Source organism: Triticum dicoccoides, chromosome 7B (assembly GCF_002162155.2).
Source record: "Triticum dicoccoides isolate Atlit2015 ecotype Zavitan chromosome 7B, WEW_v2.0, whole genome shotgun sequence".
Taxonomy (NCBI): Eukaryota; Viridiplantae; Streptophyta; class Magnoliopsida; order Poales; family Poaceae; genus Triticum; species Triticum dicoccoides.
In genome coordinates this window covers 486,287,125-486,296,842 of record NC_041393.1, presented here as the reverse complement: position 1 = coordinate 486,296,842, position 9,718 = coordinate 486,287,125, and positions in this window count along the sequence as shown.

The window sequence follows — 9,718 nt, the reverse complement described above, 5'->3', positions numbered from 1 at the left end:
GTGCGGCGACTCGGCGGTGCGACGGCGGGCAACTAGCGGCAGTGGCGGTGCGGCAGCAAGCGACGGCGGAGACTCCGGGCGGCAGCGGTGGTTGTGGTGGCTCGGGATGAGAGAAAAGGGGGTGGGTGGCGCTATATATAGGTGTAGGGGAGGGGCGGGGTGGCTTGTGGGAGGGGGCGGCGGCGGACGTAGCCGAGGCGCGCACGGGCGGCGGTAGTGTCGGGCTTAAAGACGGCGGCAGCACGGCTTGGGCCGGCTGGGCTGGCTCGGCTGGGCCGGCCCAGCTCGGGAGAAGTTTTTTGAAAAAAACAATTTTTCCAGAGACTAAAACACACAACATAAATATAAAATAACTCCTAAAAAATCCATAAAAATTCACGTAGCTATATGGCCTTATTAGTGACCTCGTGAACATTTTTCTGGGCCTAAATGCTTAAACTAAAAACAAACATTATAGTACTAATTACTCCGCTAACAAATAAATAAACTAGCGAATAAAATCAAATAAACTCTCCAAAAATTCAAAATTCAATTTCCAATATTTTTCTACTGATTTTGAAGAAGTCATATTTTCTTCTTTCATTATTTTAAAATATTTGGGAAAAGAATTTTGAAGAACAATTTGATCCAAATACCAAATTTTGATAAATCAAAATTGGATTTTGTGAAACCTCCGACTCTCTCAGATTGGTCCTTGAGTTGCTTAAGGCCTCTTGGATCAAATGCAACTAAAACAAAACAACAAAATGCAATAAATCATTGAAAAATTGGGATGTTACAAACCTACCCCCCTTAAGATGAATCTCGCACTCGAGATTCGGGTTGGTCAGCAAAAAGGTGTGGGTGGTCCTTGCGGAGGTCTTCTTCTTGCTCCCAGGTAGCTTCCTCCTCGGTACGGTGGCTCCTCTGAACTCTGCAAAACTTGATGACTTTGCTGCGGATAACTCGGCTTGAAAACTCGAGAATCTTAATGGGTTTCTCCTCATAGGTCAGATCACTATCCAACTGAATCACTTCTAGTGGCATTGTATCTCTCAGAGGAATGTCAGCCATCTCTGCATGGCACTTCTTCAACTGGGAAACGTGAAACACATCATGAACTCCTGACAAACCTTCGGGTAATTCCAACTTGTAGGCAACTTCTCCCATACGTTCCAACACTCTATATGGTCCCACAAATCGTGGTGCTAGCTTTCCTTTGACTCCAAAACGCTTAACTCCTCGAAGTGGGGACACGCGAAGATATGCTCTGTCTCCGACTTCATAGGCTACCTCCTTGCGTTTGGTATCTGCATAACTCTTCTGCCTAGACTGGGCTATCCCGAGTCTATCTCGAATCAACTTAACCTTCTCCTCAGAATCTTTGATTAAGTCTAGTCCAAACAACTCTCAATCTCCAACCTCATCCCACGATAATGGTGTCCTGCACCTCCTTCCGTACAAAGCTTCGAAAGGGGCCATCTTCAAACTGGCTTGATAACTATTGTTATAAGAGAACTCTGCATAGGGTAAGTTATCATCCCAACTAGATCCATAATCTAGCGCACAAGCTCTCAACATGTCCTCCAGAATCTGATTGACTCTTTCAGTCTGTCCATCTGTCTGCGGGTGAAAGGTTGTACTGAACCCTAGCCTGGTACCCAAAGTTTCATGCAACTGATTCCAAAACTTTGAAGTAAATTGTGTTCCTCTATCTGATATGATAGTCCTCGGAACTCCGTGCAGACATATGATCCTGGTCATGTATATCTTCGCCAACTTAGCACTCGTATATGTTGTCTTCACGGGGATGAAATGGGCTACCTTGGTCAAGCGGTCAACTACAACCCAGATAGAATCATAGCCTGAACGGGTCCTGGGTAATCCTATGATGAAATCCATGCCAAGTTTATCCCACTTCCATTCGGGTATCGACAAAGGCTGAAGTAACCCTGCTAGTTTCCGATGCTCTGCCTTAACTCTCTGACATACGTCACATACTGCTACATACTCAGCAATATCCTTCTTCATTCCTGTCCACCAAAACCTCCCCTTTAAATCCAAATACATCTTAGTGTTGCCTGGGTGGATCGAATAAGGCGAATCATGAGCCTCCTGAAGAATTAACTTCCTGATCTCAGGGTCATTAGGCACATAGATACGATCTTCAAACCATAAAGTTTCGTGCTCATCCTCACGAAAACCTTTAGCCTTTCCTTTACTCATCCTTTCCTTTATCTCTGCAATCTCCTCGTCCTTCTTCTAGGCTTCTCAGATCTTTCCCAGCAAAGTGGACTGGATTTTCCAGGGCCGCAACATAACCCCTCGGAACTATCTCCAAGCAAAGTTCTCAAAGGTCATCGGCTAACTCCTGAGGTAATCCTCCGATTTTGAGCATGTTAACATAACTCTTGCGGCTCAATACATCTGCTACGACATTGGACTTTCCTGGATGATAATGCAATCTCATGTCATAATCCTTTATGAGCCCCAACCATCTCCTTTGCCTGAGGTTTAACTCCTTCTGCGTGAAGATGTACTTCAAACTCTTATGATTCGTGTAAACATCACAATGGTTACCGATGAGAAAGTGTCTCCATGTCTTGAGCGCATGCACTACGGCTGATAATTCCAAATCACGCGTAGCATAATTCAACTCATGCGGTCGAAGCTGTCGTGAGGCATATGAAAGAACTCTTCCATCCTGCATAAGAACACCTCCAAGTCCTTGACGTGAAGCGTTGCAATATACTTGGAAATCCTTACGTATGTCTAGGAGAATCAGCACTGGGTCTATAACCAAATGTTTCTTCAACTCCTGAAAACTGGCCTCACAATCTTTAGTCCATTTAAACTTGGTGTATTTCTTTAATAACTCCGTCATGGGCTTCGCGATCTTGGAAAAATTCTCAATGAATCTCTGATAATAACCTACGAGTCCAAGAAAACTTCTGATCTCTCCAACTGAGGTGGGTGCCAACCACTCAGTGACAGATGCAACCTTGGTAGGGTCTACTGCTATTCCTTCTCCTGATATAGCATGTCCGAGAAATCCAACTTCCTTCAACCAAAACTCACATTTGCTGAACTTGGCATACAACTGATGTTCACTCAGCTTCTCAAGAACCAAGCGCAAATGTTCCTTGTGCTCTTCTTCATTCTTCGAGAAAACCAATATGTCAATAATGAACACCACGACAAACTTGTCCAAGAACTCCATGAACACCTTGTTCATCATACTCATGAAATATGCAGGGGCATTAGTCAAACCAAATGACATAATTGTATACTCATATAGCCCATACCTCATGGTAAAACCTGTCTTAGGTATATCCTGCTCTCGGATCTTCAACTGGTGATAACATGATCAAAGATCAATCTTGGAGAAAAGCTTAGCTCCCTGCAGCTAGTCAAACAAATCATTGATCATCGGCAGTGGGTATTTTTTTCTTGACCATCACCTCATTCAGCGCATGATAATCCACAACCATCCTCAAAGATCCATCCTTCTTCTCAACTAGAAGCACTGGGGCTCCCCTAGGAGACGAGCTTGGTCGAATATAACCTTTCTCCAGTAACTCCTTAATTTGCTTCTTAATTTCCTCCAAATCATTTGCGGTCATCTGATACGGTCTCTTGATATTGGTCCGGTGCCTGGCAACAACTCGATCAGAAACACTATGTCTCGGTCCGGTGGCATGCCTGATAACTCCTCCGGAAATATATCGAGATAATCCTTCACCACTGGTACTTCCTCCTGAACAAGTCCCGATAGGGAATTCACCTGAGTCCTCCTCGACGCATGCCTAGACACATACTTGATCCTTTTTCCTTCTAGTGTGGTGAGAAGAATTGATTTACTGGCGCAATCGATGTTTCCCTCAAACTTGGATAGCCCATCCATGCCTAGGATCACGTCCAATCCTTGTGCCTCCAGGACAATAAGGTTGGTGGGGAAAACATGTCTAACTATGGTTATTGGAAACTGATAACATCCCCTACTAGCCATGTACTCTGCTCCTGGGAACTCACTAACATAGGTGACTTAAGGGCTACGGTTGGCAACTTAAACTTATCCACAAATCCCCTTGATATGAATGAATGAGATGCACTAGTATAAAAAAGAACAAGGGTTGTAAATGCATTAATCAAAAACTTACCAACAACTGCGTCCGGCTGCTCCTCAATCTCCTCTACACTGACGTGGTTCACTTGACCTCTGGTGAAAGGGTTGGGCTTCTTTCCAGAACTTTTGTTGCCATTTCCATTCTTTGCTTTAGAACATTCAGTGGCGTAGTTTCCGGTCTTCCCGCACTTGAAACAAGTAATGTGACTCAGATCATTCTTGGCGGGTGTCGCGGGGTTGGAACGGCTATGACTGTTGCTTCCTCCATTCCCATTACCAATCTTAGGGCCACTGTGGTTGTGTGAACTTCATCCATTGTGTGAATGTCCTCCATGGTTATGCCCTCCATGGTTATAAGTGTGTCCTCCCTAGTACGGGGAATAGCAAGGCTTCTGCTGAGCTCCAGAAGTGTACCTCCCATGTCCATTCTTCCTCTTGCGGTTGTCTATCTGCTGCTGCTTGCCTTCTATCATGAGAGCTCTGTCTACCAGCTCCTTGTAGTTATTGAAGGTTGCCACCATCAACTGCATACTCAGCTCATCATTGAGTCCCTCAAGAAACTTCTCCTGCTTTGCGGCATTTGTGGCCACATCATTAGAGGCATAGCGTGCTAGCTTACTGAACTCATCCACATACTGCCCCACTGTACGACTCCCTTGGCGTAAGTTGTGAAACTCATGCTTCTTCAAACTCATGGCTCCAGCTGAAACATGTGCGGTGCGGAAACCCTGCTGAAACTGATCCCATGTAACTGTAGCTATGGGGTAAGTGGTGGTGAAATTATACCACCAAGAGGATGCGGGTCCATCAAGTTGATGTGCGGCAAAGCGCACTCTCTCCGCATCCGTGCATCCAGCAGTTGTCAACTCTCTCCCAATCTTGCGGAGCCAATCATCTGCAACAATCGGCTCGGTGCTGCTAGAGAACACCAGGGATTCAACCTTAGAAAATGGGCTAGGTTGTCAATAGGGGGTGGTGGCGGCGGGTTGTTGTTGTTGTTGTTGTTGTTGTTGTTATTGTTGCCTTGGTTCTGGTTCTGGACCAACATCCGCATCAAGGCATTCTATTGCTGGATCAACTGGGTGAGCTCCGGTGGGAAAATGAATCCGGTGTCACATCTCGGAGGCATCTGATGGGTTAGAGGGGGTGAGAAAACAGAATAGAATAAGGTCTATGAGAGATTTCACTACCCATATGCATATGAGGTAAATACAATCAATTCACACCACTCAATATCAAACAAGATTCACACAAACGATCTAACTACTATTACAAATCAATCGATCTAACTACTTGGAAGAATACTACTAGTAACATGGTGGTCGTCTAGAAGATTTGATCGGTGGAAGACTCCATAATGTCATCTCCAGCTTCGTCTTCGTAATCATCATCATTGTCATCATCTGCATCACTGTCGGTGTCGATGTCATCCAATATGATGTGGTCCTCCGATCGAATATCCACTTCAGGTTCTTGCTTTGAGTTCACCACGAGTATTCCTAGCTTCTTCTTCAGTTCTTCATGCTTCTCCAGTAGCACAGCAATTTCTTCTTCATATCCATCGCGTGTCAACTTGAGTTCCTCTTCTAGCTCGATATTCCTCTTCATCACCTTCTTGCTCTTCTTCATGATAGTGCACATCTGGTTCTCATATCGACGAATGTGTTGATCCATCTCCTGAATGTATGCTGCAATGGATCCATCCTTCCTGGTACGAATCATCTCCCATTGCTCGTCTCGGCTTCAACATATCTGATAGACAGTGTCTTCAAGCTCCTTGTGGCACACCTCACATATGCATCCAAAAGTGATGTGGGCTGCCATGCTCTTTCCCAAGTTCCAAGTTGGTGCATCCAGGGTAAAATCAATGGGCTCCATTGTTGGCGCAAATGTCCCCCTAGGTACACAAACATTGATCTCCAGTGCTCCTCTTCCGGTAAAGTTACGGTGAAGGTTCCAGTGAAGCTTGGTAGTCTGATGTTCAAATACTTCGTGACTTCCTTCAAGTGTCGTCTGAAAGGAGTGTCGTCATCCGGCTGAGTGAACTTGTTCCTGGGGTCCGCCATCTATAGAGTAGAAATAGAGGAGGATTAGAAATGAGCAGAAAAGAGTATCATGTGGCGTTTCCTAGTGGTAGCGTCCTACAGTCAGCGTGTGCTCTGATACCATCTTGTAGCGACCATGATGACTGAAGTCTCTGTGCTTAAGTATCATCCCTATATCGGTATGCTGACACACACAGTACTCGAGGAATTATAACAGAGTTCAATCACGCACTTATTACATCGAGGTCATCATAAAGAGTATCTATTACACAAATAATATAGTTGAAGGCCATCTAAACAAAATAATTGCGAAAGCTTCAAAGATAAATGAGTCCATAAACTCCAACGACATAGCCGAGTGCACGACAATGACCTATTCACACCTTATTCTTTGTTGGTAAAGTCTGCAACATGAGACGTTGCAGCCGTGTAGGTCAGCACATGAAATATGTTGGCCGAGTTACACTTTAGAGCAAATGAATGCAAGAAACTATATCTACAGGCATATTTGGCTAGTGGAGGCTCTAAGTTTAATATTTTGCATAAAGCTAGTTTTTCCCTACAACAAAGGAATAAATTTTATTTACTACAAAATCATACCAATATTTGAGAAGGTTCCTCCAACTCAAATCCCAACATTAAACTAGTATCACCATTAAACCCAATTCATTAATTAAAGAGTGATGAGATCAACAATAATATCCACCTCTAGATACTCAAGATGTCCATAACCGGGGACACGGCTAACCATGATTAGTTTATACACTCTGCAGAGGTTGCGCACTTTTCCCCACAAGACTCGACCACATCCATGATCGGAAGATCGAGACATAGTCTTTCTGAAGTATTAACTCTCAACTTTGGGTAGACCGGTACACCTACTTTCCCCTACATCTGCTAGTCCACCTCTTCAAGAGCTCACACAACTTACTCAACTATGCCAGAGCCCATAATGGCTTGTGGCTGCATACGGAAGTTTCTAGGCATGAAATATCATATGATCCCTTTGAGCCTGGATGGCGAACCTAGGGAAAATCACACGGGTACTCCAGGATTCCCAAGGGCAAACACTAGTTTCTCCAGGTGCCGCAACCAATCTACACAGGTGTGTATTAAAGTTGCCACCTTAATGTTGTCCAAAATTATTATCTCTCACAACCTACATGTACATCACGATCCAATCCCCGTCTACGAGCATGTCTATGCAATAATTGAGCATAACATATATTCCAGGGGTGATCAAAGGTAATAGGTTCCTACCTCAAGTACTACAACCAAATCCACATGTTCCCAATCCTACTCATGCAAATATTTGAGGGGCAAAACTAATGCATAGTAAAAACCGGGTATTGAAAAGTATGATCAAAATGTAACTTGCCTTGCTGATGATCGGAAAACTCTAGAGATTCGTAGTAACAAGCTTCGCACTCAGGAAAATCTAGCGTAGACAAACAATAGCATACATAAGCAATCAAGCAAAGGATGTAAAGAGAAATTGAGAAAAGATCCAAAGAAAACTCGAAAACAAGCAAATAACTAATCTAATAGTAAACAAATTCTAACAACATTATATTTATGTGGATTAGATCTTAATAGTAGGTACATGTAATTAGCTATGATTTGCAAAAAGAATCAACTCAAACGGAGCTACGAAACTCAAGATACAAACTAAACAAGATCAAATATTAATCTGAACTAGACGCAAATTTTAAATTGTCAAAATCATGTTCAAGTTGGTTTACTGGATAGATGAGATCGCTCTGAAGATTTAGGCATTGGTTTCGTCTAAGTTGGACAAACGAGCTAAAAGTTATTAAGGTTTAAAGATCAGGGGCTAATCTGCGAAGAAAATATTCATGGATAGGTCCCTGGCCGAAAAATTAACTAAAAAGAAAAATCTGTCGGACGAACGTCCACTAACAGAGACTAACGAACGAAAACATTCGTTGACAGATCTAAACGAATGAACATTCGCTAGATAGATCTAACCGAAAAAACGAAAACTAAACTGAACGAACCGGAAAAACCGTAAAATAAACCGATCTAGGGTTTACCAGTTTTCCGAAGAGAACCCGCGGCGAAACTCCAGCGATCGGCAGCGGCTCCGGCGGGGCTCCGGTGTCAACGTGAGGCGGCGGCCCGGCGTGCGGCGACTTGGTGGCACGGCGGCGGCCGACTAGCGACAGCGGCGGCGCGGCAGCAAGCGACGACGGCGGTGGTTACGGTGGCTCGGGACGAGGGAAAAGGGGTGGGGGCGGCGCTATATATAGGTGTAGGGGAGGGGCGGTGTGGCTTGCGGGAGGGGGCGGCGGCGGACGTGGTCGAGGTGGACACGGGCGGCGGCGGTGTCGGGCACGCTCGGGACTCCGTCCCGAGCTCGAAGACGGCAGCGGCGCGGCTTGGGCCGGCTGGACTGGCTCGGCTAGGCCGGCCCAGTTCTGGAGAAATTTATTTTAAAAAAAATTTGAGAGACTAAAACACATAAAATAAATCCTAAAAATTTCAGAAAAATTCACGTAGCTATATGGCCTTATTAGTGACCTCGGGAATATTTTTCTGGGCTTAAATGCCTAAACTAAAAACAAACATTATAGTACTAATTACTCTGCTAACAAATAAATAAACTAGCAAATAAAATCAAATAAACTCTTCAAAAAATCAAAATTCAATTTCCAATATTTTTCTACTGATTTTGAAGAACTCATATTACCTTCTCTCATTATTTTAAAATATTTGGTATTTTTTTAAAAACAATTTGATCCAAATACCAAATTTTGATAAACTAAAATTGGATTTTTATGAAACCTCCAACTCTCTCAGATTGGTCCTTGAGTTGCTTAAGGCCTCTTGGATCAAAATGCAACTAAAATAAAACAACAAAATGCAATAAACCATGGATGCATATGAATAATCTATGTATAACATCAAAATTAAAAAATTGGGATGTTACACTTTGAATCTCTTTAAGAGTTGATTCAAAAATTTAGATGATGCTACAAGTATACATTGTCATAGCTCATTGCATCCTTCATAATTAGCACTATCTCAAGGGGCTCGTGATTTTATTATACCGAATGTGACATGAAGCAACCAACCAACTCGAGCACAAAGGCAACAAGCAAGGTTTATAGGGCCAGAGTTGACCATTAGGCAACAAATTGCTACACAAATGTGGGAAGATAGACATGCCATGTATTCATGTCGACTACGAGCATCTGTGATGACTTTATCAATCTCAAGATGTTATGCCTACGACTAACCACAGTGGGGTAACTTCGGTAGTAACATCGAGTCCAACTCAGCAAATTTGCTTATGTGGCAGTGAGTTAATGAGGAGAGATGTAGTACTAGTAATTTAGCTAGTTACTGTAACATCACATGTCCCAATGCAATACGAATCTATAACTTAATAAATGAAGCTTTGCATGTTACCACACTTATGTTACTACCCACTATTGAGGTAGTAACATAGTCTAGGGATATGTGTATGTTACTACTGTATGTTACTCTCCATTGTGGCTAGTCTCAGTGTCGCGGAGATGCTCATAGGTGTGCGTGTGTACGTTCA